Source organism: Serinus canaria, chromosome 5, assembly GCF_022539315.1.
Source record: "Serinus canaria isolate serCan28SL12 chromosome 5, serCan2020, whole genome shotgun sequence".
In the NCBI taxonomy this organism is placed as follows: Eukaryota; Metazoa; Chordata; class Aves; order Passeriformes; family Fringillidae; genus Serinus; species Serinus canaria.
Genome location: NC_066319.1, coordinates 25,041,213 through 25,059,474, shown reverse-complemented (window position 1 = coordinate 25,059,474; position 18,262 = coordinate 25,041,213).

Sequence of the window (18,262 nt, the reverse complement as noted above, 5' to 3'; positions counted from 1 at the left end):
TGTACAGGGATTTGGTTTCCCATGGAACACACATCAGCTCTTGTTCTCTTGTGTGCATGTAGTTAATCATTTTTGAAAAGCAGCCTTCCCACAAAATTTCATATCTGCTGTTGGACCTTTAATCTCATTTGCTGGAGAAAGTAAGATAAATAGTGAATGGAAATAATCAAACTGCTGTGCCATAACTGCATATTTTCTTTACATTCAACTTCTAACAGACCCTCAGCCCACTGAAATGTTCAGTTCACAATTCAAGTTTAAAATCTTTATTTTTTGTTCCTCATACTTGTTTGCTCAGTACCTCACTCCCACTGTTCTGCTGAAAAATGGGCGAGTGTGAGTAATTAAGCCAGAAATAACATATGCACCAAGCTGCTACAATTAATCCACCAGTTAGACTAATGTAGTCCAAATTTAAAATCTAGTTTTCCTGATTTTTCTGTATAAAACACTGTACTTTTTAATCTATCACACCAAAACTTCTGCTTTGAATCAAAAAACTTATAAGAAGGGTATATTTTTAAGAGAGTTAAAAGACTGTAGGGGGGTAAACATGGAGCTTAAGACTGAATGAATAAGTGACAGAAATCTGGTACATCTTGCACTTCCACAGATCAACAGATGATCTGGGTTGATTGTACCATTTTCAGAAAGGAACAATTATCTTTACAACCCTCTCTTCCATAAGAAAAAAGATTACACAAGGCATTTTCAAATGTCATTTGATGATTTCCAAAGCAGCTCCTACCATTTGCTCTCTGCAGTGATTGGCTCACTCCTGTTCCTCAAAGATGTCAAAATTTAACAGCCTGTTCTGTACTTTTACTTAAAAACTCCCACTTCTCTTTCCCACCCCTTTCCCTTTCTATGCAATAATTCATATTTTCACTGTTGCTTTTATATACCTGATATTATTAGATAATAATTTTGTACCTACCTGATGAAAATTTAGAAATGCCTCTAGTCTTTCCAACTTGCTTGCCACTGTCTCAAGTCTGCTTTTTGCTATAATATTTTCAGTTTTATTTTTTGCTTGTGCAAGTAGTAGATCGGTATTTACATTTTGAATACTGCCAATTACATTTTAAGGAAGTTCAGTTCTCAAATTTTTATTGAAAACTACCTGAATTCAAATATTTTTAGCTATGCCAATTAAGAGTTTGGGCCTAACTCAAGAGTTTAAAAATATGTATATTTTTCTTCCATGGGAATATTGGGTTGTGGATACCCTACACTCAGTAGAAAATGGACACAGTTGTATCTGTGTTTATTCTGCAAAACATTTGAACTTATGGTAATCACATTGGGTACTATTTAAAAGCAGTTATCATATTTAGCATGGTATATCGTACATACCAGATATTACTTATAGCTTTTTAAAAAATTACATTAGATATTAGATATTAGATATTACATTAGATAGTACTTGAATTGAACTGTTGCTGCTAATTGAGAAAGTAATCCACACTGGAGGAGAATTTCAAGCACGTGCAAGCAAATCGAGACCATTTTTCAACTGCAGATTCAAATCTCTGCAGTTATCTTTGCAAATGTTTCTTGGATACTTCTGTGTTTTTTGATATATTTCTAAATCTTCATTCTTTTGAGTCGAACAGTTTACAATTTTAGCCATTTTTAGATTGCATTATTCCCTGGAGCTAAACCTAAATAAACTTTTACACTTTTTACTTATCATTTTCCATAATTACTACAGAATTAAGCAATTTGATAGACTTCTCTTTGCTGTTCTGTTTATCAAATTCATCTCCACATTTCTGCTGGAGGACTAAAGAAACATTTGTAGCTGTGCTGTAGGTTTTTGGCAATACTGCCACATCTTGTATTGCAGTAATTTCCTTCTAACACATTTTAAAACATTTCTACATTGATCATCCTGTCTGTGAATATATGTCTACCCAATGTACACCTTCTCCTAACAAGCCCTGGCACATTTACAGGCATGGAACAAATATTTACTTTTCTAAAACAATTGAAAGCTGTGCATTTCCAAGATTTTATCTTTACACCTAAATTATTTATGCCTGGGAAGTTATTTCTGTGCAATATATTCCGAGTCATGTTTAACAAGAATACATTTTTCTAATTTTTCTCTTAATGTACATTAATACCTCACTGCCTGATAAATATGTATTAATATTTCAGCCTACAAGTAGATGTTCCAGTCTCTTGACATAGCTCTTCCTTTAATGTTTTCAAAATAATTATGTTGCACAAAATCCATTTCTTGGTAAGCATTTCCAGTCCTTGTATTTGGGCTTTGTGAAATACTTTTGCTATGACAGTTGTACTGTCACCTCAGAAATGCTGGGAGTCACTCCAGTCTTTGTTGCTTCCTCATGCAGTCCTGTGTGCTGCTCCTTGTCAGGGCTCCCTTAGAGCCTTATTGGTCTTATTTTGCTTCCTGGTGCATTTGATTGTTGTTTACTAAGTATAAATTGCACAATTCTAACTATATTTTCCTCAGTCGTGGATATTGACGTCTTATTGCAAGACGGCCTTGGACCAGATGGCCTTTCCCCAACAACTTTTTACTCATTTTTGTTGTAAGGACTATTTTATTTCTTTCTGGAAATTCTGTGTTCTTTGGTACCCAAATGACTTTTCTTAACTTGCCTTCTATTTTTGACAGATATCTAGCCTCTGAATCAGCCTTTTTAAACAGCTGCTTTACTTCCCTTCCTCATGGTGCTCAGAGTTAAACACAACTCACAGACGTGCCCCTCCAATTTGCCTGCCACACTTCTGCAGCATTTCAGGCACCCAGGGGCTTTGATTTCCTTGTCTCATATACACAAGCTCTTATGAAGTTTCTTGACACACTCTTTTTCCTACCCTATTCCTGGCATAACTCCCTGTGTTTGGCTGCTAGTGAAGATAGTGGTCCTGGTTCCACGGAGCACTCTGCCACAGTAGCTAGAATGAAGCCAGTTTGTGACTTAGACTCCAGAGGAGACCTTAATAAAACACCATCAGCTTCCCCAGCTGGGCACTCCCATGTCTCTTCCTTTTTTCCCAAGGTTTCCTCTTGGCAAGGCAGACAGGAGGACCTGGCAGCAGTGCAATGGTGGCAGGGTGATGAAGTAACTGTGAGCACAGTATGTGCTCCCTGAATAGACAAGGTACTTTCCTCTGCAGGGTTGCAAGATGAGCATCTTTCACCAGCACCATATTTGTCCAGAGTAAACAAAGGCTAAGGTATTGCAGATCAAAACATTAACAAATCAGGTTGTCATAGCATTATAATACAGACATTTCAGCTCCTCTTGAGTGAAATTTAGATCTTTCTGAAGTACCATTTTCCTTCGTTCTGCAATAAACACACCTGTTTTCTTATATTATCATGAGCCTGGACAACTGATTTCTTTTAATCCAAAAGGATGAGTTTCTGTGGAGGACAGTCATAGTTTTCTTCATTCTTCAGTTTTCTGTGAAAGTCACATTCTATGTGTCAGAAATATTTAGTCCTAACCCTAATGCACTTAATGTCTTCATTTAGTCCATGAAGTAAAGCTGAAAGCATGTTCAGGCTTGGAGAGAGAGGGGGAAAGATATGATGAAACAGCAATTGTGGTATACCCATTGTTTGACCATTTGAGAACTGCATGACCTTTGGGTTTACCGAGAAATGCGAATAAACATGTGAACATAGTGAGCAATTTCTCTTCTCTGAAAGCTTATTGTGTGTTCAGGTTTTTGGAAGAGACTTTTATATCATTTGTTTTTGTCAAAGATAAAGGACAATTCCTCCTAGCTACATTTACTCAGCTCCCATGCACACATTGTGAAGTTTTTTCTGTAGAGCATGAAATAAACAGAAACTCCTGTGAGCATAAATATTTGAGGACAGATTAGAAGTTTCTGTCCCAATCATACATTATTAAAATAAGCCTGACTTGGTTTTGTTCATGTTTTTCCAGGAGGCACGAGCAATTCTGCAGAGCTGATCTAGATAGAACAGAAAGTTGTGTGCATTATGGGGGGGGAGAGAGTTATCAGCAGTCCTGTGAGGACATGACAGACACCATTACAAGCAAAGGCCCCAGGATAATGTGTATGAAGGGGAACACAAAATCAGCAAAATAGGGCTCAACAAGATCACCTTAATTGCTTACAAGCAACTGCTCTTCCATGCAGAAGCAAACAGTGCCCACAGGGCACTGTGATGGGAAAACCCAGCAGGACACCAGTGTGCCCCTCAGGAGTGCCTGCACACATGCATGCAGAGTTGGGAATAACCATGAGGAGCTAGAGATCTGCCTGCCATCACAGGCCATGATCTTTTTGGGAGCACAGACATGGTGGAATGGCTGTCATGGCTGGAGTGCTCCAGCAGAGGGATATAAGCTCTTAGGAAGGACAGGCTTAGTGGAGGAGAAGTTGCACTTTGTGACAGAACAGCTTGTGTGCATGGAGCTGTGCCTGGGGATGGATGATGAGCCAGCTGAGAGCCCAGGATGTACTCCATAGTCCTGGGTAGGGAAACAGGAAAAAAGCATCATGAAATGTTTTGCTGAGCACTAGAAGAAGCTGTTGAAGAGAGGTTGTGAAATCTCGGTATCAAAAAATAATTTATTAAAAAACCACCTGAACATGGTCTTGGGCAACAAGTGACTGCTTGAACATGGGGGTTGGACATTTCTTCTAGCCTCAACCATTCTATGATTTTGTGATCATACAAAGACAGAAGACAAGTGTTGTCTGGCTGATCCAAAAGATTAAAACAGTCAAAAATAGGTAAATTACAAATTCTGTTGAGTATGAGTTCTTTCAAACCACCACTCTGTGAAGTCCGGATATACAATCAGCGATGAACCCATTCTTCATTACAGGAGCAATCTCTGAGCTCTAATCATAACAACTTTATGATAACTTAACTCTTTCATAATGAAAAATAGCACCTGGAGTTTGAATGGACTGCACTGTCTTCCAAGGCCACAGAATGCAACAGCTACTGCATTGGACAATGTCCTCTGCCCACACAAAGATGCCTATTCAGGATGCTGGAAGTGGGCACAAACACCAAAGAAACAAGGTTTTGAGACAGAAGTTTTCATTCAAGTCCTATGACTAATGCAAGGAAGTACTGGAATTAACACTTTTAGTAAGAGCAAACAACTCATTCGTTGGAGTCACACAAAATACATTCACACAAGACATTTGCTTTGTTAATTCAGATGACAAATACCTCAGTAAAAATTCCTGAGTGTTGAACAGAGTAAAGGGATCAAGGCATTGTGCCCTTTCCATGATACTGATCTGACACTTTTTTTACAAGAGTTCCTCTGTGGGTTTGGTGGTACTGGTAAAATGTTAGCAACAATGAAAATATTTGTTTGCTTCAAACTGGATGGTCACTAGCAGACAAGAGATCAGTATCTTTGAAATTTAACTGTGTGCTCATTACCTGTTGGAGTGGTATTTAAAAAATGAAGTCACCTGGTTTACACTACCAGTTTTTCATCATAAGATCTAGAGATTATACTTTCTCATATTCCCTTTAAAAGCATCTTGAGATTTGGGGGGAAAAAAGAGAACATTCTAGTCAGTTCATCTCTGTACTTATTTACTCCTAAGAAGAAAAGAGAATGTGTGCTGCGCATAATTTTGAAGTGGAAAAATGTGTGATATGGAGAGAGGACAAGATTATTTAAAAGTTATCTGAGAAGAAGAAAAAAAAAGGAAAATATTTATTTATCCCATTTTTCATAAAAAAATTAAATTTTCAAACATCCTTACAAAAATCTCAGGTTTGAAGAAAGGAAGGAGAAAATATGTGGAATATAGTACAATTACTATCTTTATGCAAGATATGAAAATAAATATTCTGAAAACACAGTGTATGGATATAAACTTTTCATCTGGAACACTTAAGTAGCATTAAGACTTACAGTTTAGTTTCCTTTTCAAACACGTTAAAGGAATAGTAAAACTAAAAAATAGCACTTGTGGACATTTGGGGAGGCCATGACCTGAAGGAGGGGATCATGTGCCCTCTCAGTCACTTTGCAGGCAGTACCAAATTGGGCAGGAATGTTGATCTGCTGGAGAGCAGGAAGGCTGTGCAGAGGGACCTGTACAGGCTGGATTGGTGGGCTGAGGCCGGCTGTATGAGCTTCAACAAGGTGAAGTGCTGGATCCTGCCCTAGGATCACAACAGCCCCATGCAGCACTACAGGCCTGGGGAAAAGAGGCTAGAAACCTGTGCAGCAGAAAAGGACCTGGGGGTGCTGGCTGACAGCAGCTGAACATGATCCAGTGTGTGTGGGTGTGTCCAGGCGGCCAAGAAGGCCAGTGGCATGCTGGCCTGTGTCAGCAATAGCGTGGCAAGCAGGGTCAGGGCAGGGATTGACCCCCTGTACTTGGCCCTGGTGAGGCCACACCTCGAGTGTTGTATCCAGCTTGGGCCCTCACTACAAGAAGGACATTGAGGTGTGGGAGTGCATCCAGAGAAGGGCAATGGAGCTGGGGGAAGGTCTAGAGAGTGGGTCCTATAAGGACTGGCTGAGCAAGCTGGGACTGTTTAGCCTAGAGTAAAGGAGGATCAGGAGTGACTTTATCACTCTCTGCAACTTCCTGAAAGGAGGTAAAAGTGATAGAACAGTGGAAATTACCTCAAGTTGTGCCAAGGGAGACCAGGCTAGGAGCAGAAGTTTCTTCACTGAAGAAAGGGGGGTCAGCATTGGAACATCATACCTAGGGAAGCGGTGAAATCACCATCCCTGGAAGCATTCAAAAAACATGTGGACATGGTTTAGTGGTGAACATGTCAGTGCTGGGTTAAGAGTTGGACTCAGTGTTAGAGGTCTTTTCCAAACTAAGTGATTCAGTGATTTTCTTACTTTGCTTCTTTTGCACAGAACTTAGCTGCTGTAAATTGCCAGTCATGGGTAATAGTAATCCCATACTCTCTCCTTTGAGATGTAGCCCTTAAACTACACAGAGTATGCCTGAGGCCTGTTTGGCATCTTGTCCCAAGGCCCTCTGATGTTCTAGTGAATGTTACAGTGATAACAGAAGGGGAACAGGAGCTTCTAGCAAACAGTCAAACTCTTGAGATGGCAAAACTGCTCTCTTTCAGCTTTCAGCCCTTGACATATAGTTGTGATGGTGACTCCATAGTCTCCAAAGGATCAGAAAATATTGATAGGTTTGAAAAAATTTCTCAAGGAGAAACTATGATGGTCTTTGATGGATCCAAAGACCATCATAGTTTCTCCCTTGTTCCCCCTCCAGAGAGCTCTTGACCAGTGAATCCCAGAGACTCCTCTTCATGTTTCTTAGCTTCTCTTGACTGTAAAAAATGTTGTGTCTTCTGCCACTTTAGTCTTCTCGTGCTTCCAAAAGAGATTGTGAACAAGCAGAAAGAGGCTAGGTCTGCTGATGGTTACCAAGAAAGTGTAACAGTTTGGAAACCACCTCTGGCTCAGGATGTTCCTGAACTGTGGATGTTAAGAAGTTCTCAAATAACAGTTTCTTCATGGCCTATTTCTTATGTTCATGTCCTAATCATCCTACACTGGCTGTTGTCTGAGACAGGATAATGGCTCAAAGGGATATTTGATCAGACTCAGCCTGGCAGCTCTGATGGAAGCCCTTTCCCACCTAGAAGGGGAATGCCAGGGGAATACCTAGAAGGGGAATGCTGCTTCTCCTTCTAAAGAAACAATGGAGTATTCCCTGGCAAAACTTCTGACAGTCTAACTGCCTTCTTGTAGGAGCCCTTCCCACCCAGCACAACTTTTTTTCTCCACTGGACAGGTTTGCAGTATTTATAAGACCATCCTGTTGGGAACCTGTCAGAAAACCTACTATATTTCTCCCTCACCACACAATTGTATTGTGAAGCTTTCAGTCCCCTGACAAAAAAGAGAGAAATCAATCTTCTACAGCCTGGTTAGATAAGTAGGAAAGTAAAGCTTATCATAGTTGTACATCTGTCCCGTGCAGGACATCTTTACTTTATTTGAGAGATCCTTGCAAGGGATGGTCCAGTGCAGGGCCAGGAGTCAGACTCAGTGGTTCTCTCGGGTCCCTTCCAACTCAGCATATTCTATGATTCTACTTTATTTTTTTTTTTAATAAATCCCAAATCAATTTCAAGACCACAAAGAGACTAGCAAAAATTCCACAAAACCCTTGTCTCTCCAGCCTGATTACCTGATTACCAGCCTTCAGGAGTGTTTGTCTAATTCTTGGAAACTGAATGCAGTGTTCACATCTGCTGCAAGTTAGCTCTGTAGCCTCATGGTCTGCTTTTGCCTGGAACAAGAAATTTCACCTTAAGTAGTCTATCATGACAAGCAAGTACTCCTTCTCTTTTTCCTAATGCAAGTACCACTTTTTGAGCAAGTCACATTTTCTCTTAGCTTTGTTCATGTCTGAAAATAAAGTCTGGGATAAATGAGACAAAAAAGAGCATGTAAACATTTTGACAGGTGTAGAGCACCATCTCAATCTGGTCGACCAGTGAGCCACTAGCTCCTTCCACAACCATGTAAGCAAACCAAACAATTTTATTCACATCCAAAGACTACAGTCTAAGTCCTCCCAAACCAAGAGAAACCCCTCAGGAAATTCACCTTTTGCTGTCTTTGATCAATGCTAGTGCTAAAAAGGCACCTAGAATTGTAACAATTGCCTGGCTCCTAGCCCATTAAAAGGGTCAAATGTTTCACTTGCAAAAAGCATAATTTCTGAATGTGCTTGCCCAATGGATTGTTACCACAGCTCCCTGCCATGGCTGAACGGTGCTTTGCTTCCCTGAACTTGACAAATCAGTTCTTTTTAGTACTGAATGACTTTCTACAATACTGTGTTGGTTTTTCCACAGGATTAATTTTCAGGCTTGGTAATAAGTTAAGAATAGAAGTATGCATAAATATGTATCTTGTTTTATAAAGAAAACAAAGGCAATAATAAACTACAGATACATTTTTTTCCAGAACCTAATCAGGTACAGCTGTGTTATTACAAACTTGTGGCAAAAAGCCAGTGAAGGCATTTGGAGAAGGGTGCTTAGGAGATGCTGCTGAGCAGTGGCAGTTGTTCAGCATGCTTGGGAGCAACCTTACCTCCGTGCTCCCCTGAGCTCAGGGAACTGGAAAGACAAGCCAAGAGACCACAAATGGGGCCAGGCCCTGCTTTAGAAGCACAGTTCTCAGGTTTGAATGAGCTTGCCTTTGAGGCACTGCCTTTCATTCTCTTTGCTGCCCAGGCACTACAGCCCCAACATCACATCTTTGGTGTTTGAGAAAGGCCATGCTGAGAGACCAAGATTTAGAAATACCTTTATGCAGCCTGGACCACTTGCTCTGTGACAGCCCACTCTGCCAGCCCCTCCTCTCAAGGCTGGGGCTTAGATCACATTTGTTGTACTTTTGTCAAACTCCCACTTCAGTTCAGCCCTACTTTAACATCTGAAAAAACATCTGTTGTTCTGCTGTGACCATCTGCTTCCATCCCCAGGAAGCCAGGCCAAAAATACCCAGGGACTTTGAAGAACAGTGTTAGCTGAGACATATTTATGTTAAGACAGCCCAGCAAATGGGTTATCTTAAAACTTATAGGAATTAATGGAACTTAGTTTCTACCTCCAAGGGTAAGTTAGCATCATTATTCCCTTTGAAAAGGGACTGCAGCAAATGGAACTAATATACCATATAATTATGCAAGGTGAGATAAAATAAAGAATTTACTCAAGGTGGAAGTTCATAAGCAGGAACAGAGAAAAAGAGGGGCAATAATCCTCTAGAATTTAAGTGCTTTCTAATTTTATAGTAATAACTAATGATTATTACTGTTAACCAGGCATCAACAAATTTGTCATGAGTGATGAGTCATCTTATGGTAGATTACAGTGGATCTCTTTATGCATCACTTTTTGAAGAGAGCAGGATATGCGGAACTACCCAGGCTGTCTCTGCCCATAAGTCAAAACTTTAGTGTGTGGCAGTCCACAACTAGCTTTGCCTTCACTTTTAGTAAATAACACAAAATAATCACTGCAGGAAGAGTCCTGCCCTGTGACTTTGCAATTCGAGTCACCAGTGAGTGAAAATATTCCTCATGAGGACTCTATCCAGTTCCCACTGCCTCTCACAGAGTCTTCCCTTTCATTGTAACACCGGTTAAATAGACCATAATATAATATTTGGGACTGAATATCTTCTGGCTTCTGGGCATTCAACCCAAAAGTGTTTCAAGATACAACTTATTTTTCCCCCTGTCTTACCTGCCTCTGGAAGAGCACTAGCTGGTGAGAACAGATTGTGCTAGCTGAAACAGGCAACACAGTGACAGAAAACCCAAGAGTACACTCTGTAATATTAATGTTCTAAAATTAAAACTCTTCATTGTTATGCACTAAAGGCATGCTAGCCCAAAGCAAAGGTGTTTATTAAAGACCATATACCCCATGCTGTTACAAAAGTTCATTCCCACTTCCAGACTTTGGTTGCTAAGCTAAACTGCAGAACTCTTCATAGCAAATCCTTTACCGTAGAGCTAGAAGAGGATTTTACAAAATGCTAAAATGCTACTCAGATTATATTTCACCTCAAGTTTGGCCATCATAGTTTGCTGTCTTCAACTTCCTAACTTTGACCGTTTGAGAAAATATTGAGGAAGTTTACAATGGAAATAAAAATCAATAATCAATTTAATAATTAACTAACCCTGATTCAAAATTGAAAATAATTTCTTTGTGTTTGAAATTCATCTAGTCTTTTTCAGATGAAGACAGCATTTATTCAAACATTAAAGTTTACTTCAATGGTGGAAAACCAATTTGCCTCCATAGTCCATTATAATATTTCTAGTGGAAGAGCTTTATTACAGTAAAAATAGCTACTCTCAGTTTTCAACAATTTGGAAGTCTCCAAGAACAAAGCATGAAACAAAACTTTTGTTTTTTCCTTTTAAGTATATATGCTGTATATGATCTGCTTTTTCTAGTCACAGATCAGTTTTTTCCCCCAACCAAGGAAGACTACATTAAACTGACTGCTAAGTGAGTACTTGTGCTAACTGGAACCAGAAAAAACATTGCATTAGCACCACTCTTGGGAGAAGCTGTAATTTGTCATAGTAACCTTCTAAAGCACACGTGGGATATGAGCAATAATTTTGCTCTAATTTCTGTAGCATTAATCAGTACCAAAAGTCGGTTGGGCAGCAACGGCTTCGCTAGAACTGCCCTGTCTGAAAAGGGCCACACAACAGCTGCCAAGTCAGCGGTGTTCAAGCTGCCTTTGCTTCTGCTACCACTTCCAGCACACAGCCTAAAAACTCATTGCCACTATCTACTAGTGGCTACTTTCAGGAGTTGAGCTTTTACACAGCAATTTCACTATGAAAAATAATGGAAGCAAGTTACCTGTTGGCAGATACACCGCCAGGAAGAATTACAAAGGGATGAAGTAGACACCACTTACACTGTTGTACTCCAGGCAAATATTCTTGTGTGCCAGCTGGGGTATCTGACAATTGCATGTTTGTCTGTAGTCTTGAAGGAGAGCCAAAAAATTATTCAAGAAGGGTCTTTCAAAAAAGCCCAAATCATCTCGAGTCTCACATAAAATTTTATCTGTTTAAGGGTACATTTTACAGCTGTTGAAATATCCCCCTCCCTGCCCTAAAGCAAAGATATTTTGAATTTATTTCTTGCAGCAGGCACATTGAAACAAGGCATCGTGATCTTGTTTATGCCATTTACAAAGGCAGATCACTTCCAGCCTCTAATATTCTACTCTACTGTCCCTTCCTTCAAACCACTGAATCATAAATTCAACCCTCCCAAAGACTTGATGTCTTTTGGTCATCATACATATATACTCATGCCAGAAAATAACTTGTGTTGTTTGCTTCCATTCCAATGCTCACTTAGCATTAGCTAGACATGCATTAGCATGTCTAACATGCTCTTTAACAAGTTGACAAAGTTACTCATCTGCAGTGTAATTTATTACCCTGTCCACCCTGGTATTTTCTGCAGAACAAGCTGACAGAAGTTTAATAACAAAAAAAACTGCCTCAGGAAGACTGAGGAAATATAAAGTTTTTACTTGAGTGTTAATGTGAGATTTAGGACATGAACCTGAGACTTCCAGCAAGTTTTTTTGCCAATGGTTTTCTTCCCTTTCTCTTTTTTTGTGATCATGGGTTTCTGTACTGACCTACTCTAATTTCTCCAAAATAGTACTCAAAAACCATAGCTCTCATATAGCAGAAATTGTGTACATTTACTAAAACCAAATAAACTTATGCAGAATCCACAATAATTTATGCACATTCAATTAAGTCAGGGATGTTGCTTGCAAGCATTTGTATGAGTAACCACTAATTACCCAATTGATCAATTTTGAAACTTTATTGTTTCTTAAAAATAATTTTAGAAAATTACTTCCTGCATGATGGTTTTCTGTAATACGGGTAAAAACAATGTGTGCCACTCACACCTGGTTCCACATTTGGCAGAAGTGGGAGGCTAGCCAGAAAGCAACATATTTTGTCTTTAAATTTGCACAGTATTCCTCCTCATGGACCAGAAGTTCCTAGTGTTTCCAGGCTATGACCACTCTTTTCCCACCCTCCTTATGGCTCAGTCTTTCTTCTGTTGCCAGGGTATTACAGATGTTTGAAAGACAGAAGCTCAAAATGGCATCTAAAGAGTTTTAGTGGAGCAGAGAGTCTGCAGTTAGCTTTTAGGAATTAGACATCAGCTGCTGTCACAATCAAACACACCAAGAAATTAAACCAAATCTTTTTCTAAAGCGTGATATGAAGAGAAGAAAAAAATCCCAAAAAGAACACCACTCCAAAACCATCAGAACACCCCTCCATAACTATCACTCTTAATACACTCCTTTGCTTCATACTGCTTAAGGGTATTGAGTCTCTTAATGTACCCACCTCATACTGAGTGCCAGCACTTAAGAAAACAATTCTCTTTCATTTCAAATAATTACTCATGTTCCAGTACTGAAGACAGAGTACCAAGTTAATGACACAGAGTATATTCTACCCAAGATACGTTCCATGCAACTTAATCACACTTAGGTAAATTATTTGCTCTACAGAAAATACACTGAACAATCCACAAGCTGCTGGAATGCAGCACACAGAATTCAGGAAGACAGTTGTTAAATTCCAGGATTTTCCCAATGAGAGAGTTGCTGCCCACACCAGCAGTGGGCTACAGTAACAGAACTGCGCTTTATGTTTTGCATTCAGTTAAAAGACAAAACTTAAGAAACTTATGTGCACTGTATATTTAGAGAAGCCAGACCTCACAGAAATCACTCTTTGGCAAATAGCCAAGTCCTGTTTGGCAAGCTGGGTAACTCCTATTGGTTTTTTTAAAGCAGTTTCACTATGGAACAGACAAGCTACAGCAAAGTAAACTCAGGTTTCATTTAGAATCTACTGTAAATAGAGTCATAGTATAACTTAGATTGAAAGGGACCTCAGGAGGTCCCCAAGATTAGCCTCCAACACCCAGCAGGATCAGATCCAAGGCCACATTGCTCCAGATTTATCCAGCTGAAAACCTCCAATGATAAGCTCTTCAGGCAGCCTGTTCACTGTCCACATAAAGGAGTTCCACCACCTTTAATCAAAAACTGTAGTTTCAAGTTATTCCATTGTCTCTAATCCTCCCAGAACCTACAAGAGTAAAAAGCAGGCCACTTTCCTGACCACCTCTCCACATTCACTGGAAGGCTGCTATTAGCTCCTCCTGGCATTGCATCTTCTGTTACACTGAAGATCGTGTTTATGGGTAAAGAGATATATACAAGCAAAGCTAAGAATTTATTATTAGCATGTGGAAATCTTAATCCAATTAGTCTATTAGTCTAGATGCAATTACTATAGGAAAAGAACAATAATGCAGGTTGTGTACTTTTACACAGAAGTTGCAGTAATAAACTTGTAAGACACATTTCTCCATTTCCCTCCTTTTTGGGGGTTATTTTCACCCTTCTACCGTTACTCTGCATCTCAAAATCAACATCTCCAGACTGCTAGAAAAGATAACTTGAAGCTATCAGCATCTGAAGTCCTTTGTTGGGAGGAATATGCTGCTGCTTTCTTCTTCATCCCTCTAGTATCTACTTAGAGTCGTTTTTATGTTTGCTAACATGCTTTTACAACTTTATTTTTTCCTATGGCCTTCAGATTCAAACATATATGAGCCCTTCACATATGTTAGATGTGATTTCTTTTTCCATTACTTCCTAAACACAATTTTGTCCAGTTCTTGTTCTGCCTTTAACAACCAAACCAAGCCAAACAAAAAAACCCACCAACAAACCAAACACAAAACCAGAAAAACTACTAAAAAACAAACCACACCAAAAAAACCCCACAGCCCAAACAAGGAACTAACCCTCCCCCCATATTTGACTGCTGGTGAGTAACCACTCACCAATACAGAACTATGGGTTTTCCAGTTCCACACATGTGCTCCATCATTAATCTGTGCTCTTCTATTCTGCATCCTTTGTTTCCAATTCTAAAGGCCTGCTATTATATAACATGCCTGCATTTCTCTCTACATCATTATTTTGGTCATAAATGTTTTAATGCACAAAAAATACCTGCTTAATACTCTTACAAATATAAAACTGTGGTTGCACCACCTGAAGGTAAACAGAAGTAAAAGAAATTAACCACACACAGCTGGCCAGTTATAGAAATTGTTATAGCAAAGCTATGTTAAACAAAGATACAGGCAGGCCAAAGAAATTTCATAAGGGGAAGCTTGATATTCCTCCTCAGGCCCTGCAGGCCTTGCAGACTCAGTACTAAGTTGATGGTCTGTCACTAACAGCCATAATACACTATTACAGTGCTTGTCATGACCTTCTTGGAAGAAGCTGAACAAGCCCTAGTCCACGACCATCTCAGTGGCCTTTCACTAAATCTGTTTCAGGTGGCTGAAATCTTCCTCAAACTGGGGAGCCCCAAAATTAGACACAGTCTACGTGCAGTCTCATATAAAATACCAGGTACATCATCCTAAGTACTATCAATACTCACCCTGCCTTCTGTTACTGATAGGTAATGGCAATATATTAGCTTTTTCTGAGAAGTTCCTACTTTAATTTGCATTCTTTAACTGCTGATTCTCTTTGCTGAATACTGCTTCTTCTCAGTAGAAAGAAGTATGCTTTGGAGGGAGACTTGACTCTATTAAAAGAGTCAAGTCTCCCTCCAAAGGCTGGAGTTATGTGGGTAATGCCTACCTGTTATGGCCTGACACAGTTGGGCAACAGGAGCCGTTAACATCTTGATGCATGTCAAGGCATAAAGAACCCCAAGCAAGTATTGAATGGCTGGCTTACCAAAGAGCTGTAGAAGTTTAAGATATTACCACTACAACTCTCCATGCTTACTAGCCCCACAGTCCAACTAACCAAGCAGAAACCTAAGTGGGTTTTGCTTGTTTCGGTTTTTTTACCCAGATAATTCCACACACAATAGACTTAAGAAATTGCTCATTTGAGATTCCTTCAGCTGCTGAGTGTGAAAGCTGATCTAAAATCTGAAACAATTGATGATGGTAGTAAGGTAAAACCAGTGAGTTCAAGATGAAAAGAAAAAGAAAAAAAACATATTTGTTTGGCTATTTAAGCATTTCCCTCTAAAAAGACTAAGCTACTGTGCTGAAAGTAAGTACCTAATTTACAACTCTCAAGTACATCAAAGAACACTTTGCTAAGCAAATCTCAGTTACAGCTCTTAACCCAAACTTCGAGGCAAAGTCTTCCAGCCTGTTCAGTGGTTAATCTCTAGGGACGATATTGTTTCACAAACAGCCCTAGCAAGAACCCTATAGGCGTCCACAACCAGGGAGTCTCAGAAAGGATCTGTGTTGGGATATCCTGTACTGCTCATCCTAAACCACCATGTCCATGAGACAAATTCTGGGTACTATGTTACTCTGCATGTCGAATGGGGGATGGGGTGGAGGCAGTACTTGTAGGGAAAACAGACAAAACTAGATAAAGTACAAAATTACTTATAAACTCATAGATTAATTCAGATCAGAAAGGAGCTCAGGGTGATCCCCAATCCATGCTACTTCTGAAAGCTGGGTAAGCGACAAGACTGGATTGTGTTACTCATGCCTAAATCTAGCATTCTCTTGAAAACCTCCAAAAGAGACAGAGAAATCTCTCAGGCAACCTAGTTCACTATTTAACTGTCCTAAGGGTAATTCTTTTTTTAATATTACATCTTGGCTGAACTTACCCTGTTTCAAATTATGCCTTTTGTATCTCATCCTCACATTGAGTGCCCCTGAGAAATCTTGCTTCACTTTACTCAGTAGCTTCTTTAAGTTCAGCTACATGCTTTAGCATTTTTGATTACAAAAGTAGACTTAATTTCTACAAGACAAGCAAAGTCTGTGTTTTAAGTGAGATGCAGTAGAGGTGCAAGTGAACTAACCTTCCAAGAGGCTCCATTTGAGTCTAGTGATAAGGACCAACTCCAGATGTTAGAGAGTGATCCAGGAGTCAACAGCTGCTCTTGCAAAGAAAGAGGGCTTACTTTTCATTAATTATTTCACAATCTTAGTATTAAATATAATAGTCCAATTTAAATATAATCGTGTCCGTTTCTGAAAAAACAACATCCAGACAGGAAACCCTTAGCACCTCAGATCAAGGGATAAACAATCAACCTTATTAAACCAACAAACCAAGTTTATTTATATAAGTCTGTACAATTGTGATGAACTATGCTAGGACACCAATGAAACAAAGTAAACAAATCTCTCCCTCTCTAACAAGTGGGAGGTATAGTCACTCACCTTTACATGCACTTAAAGGAAAAAGATTACAGCTTTCATACAATTATGTAACTATTCAAGAGTACTTTCTTCATGTATTATTCTCAATATAAGAGGTTTGCATAATTTACTGACGGTTGCCTTCTTTGAAAAACAGTATTTTAGCAAAACCCAGAGACTTTGAGAAGGTAAGTGGCAGCTTCATAATTGCAGATAACTAGGACATAGTCCATCATTCAGATTGGCATCCTAAACTCACTACATCTCCCGTGTTTCAGTTTTCTCTACTTAAAGTTACTTGCAACACTGTATAGATCTCATCCACATTTTGGTGTTTTACAGACAGTCTTGTGTTACCAAATGTAGAAGTTAACTAAAAATACATCAAGGCCAAGCATATTAATAATACTGTATATGGGTTAAGTTTACCTTTAGAGACCACTTGTCACTGCATCTCAGAGTTCTGAGGCATTTCTGTGGGAAAAAAATCAATTCCTGAACTGTTCGATTTGGCAATTACTTCTGCAAACCGCTAGAGAGTGATTATTTCTAAAACTGTCTATTGCCAAGTAAGCTTAATATTTTTTAATCACAAATCACTTTAGCTGTTGAAAAACCAAATCATATCAAATGCTTATCTACACAGTGAATCAAAATGTTTCCTATAAAGTTATGATGGTACATCCCATAAATCCAATCTTAAAAAGTTATAAGTATGTATATGTGACAGCCTACTGTAACTCCCAAGAAGCTGCTAAAATAGGTCATCAAATAAAGTAGTCTATGATTACATATTTACAGAATAATCCACATCTCCTAGAACTATGGACTATTCAGTAAATAAGTACTGAAATATTTCTATTTATTTGTTTACATGGTAGGCTTCATACGTTGATTTTCTTTTTATACACAGTTCGTAGAATCAATCTGCACATATTACATGATGTTTCTTTAAAGCTACTATTAAAAAAGGAAGAGAAAGTTAAATAAGAACTAGATTAAAATTTCATTAAGAATCCAACAAGAAAGTATCAAACACAGGTTTTAAGATAACCAGTGTATGATTTCAGAAAAACAGCAGTGCTCTGACACAAGAAGAACATTGCATTTTTGCTCCTTAGAGACCCTCAGAAACATTCCTATTCAGTTCAGTGCTTGTTATATACGTACTGGCCTGAGTAGGAGCACACACGTGCTTGCACGCTTACCTGAACGAGGGCCTCTTACCTTTTAGACTTCTAATTCTCTTTTAATTTAGTTCTTAGTTTCATATATTCAGTTGTATCTTGTTTGGAAAAGTTCTTTGTTAAATGTCACTTATATTTACATTTGAATTTTTTTTCTTTTTTACACCTGAGTGATAATTTAGCTGTCAATTTGTGCCTAGTCAAATATTCCATAAAGCCATATAATTCTTGTGCTCGTGTTGCACTCCACTTGTACCAG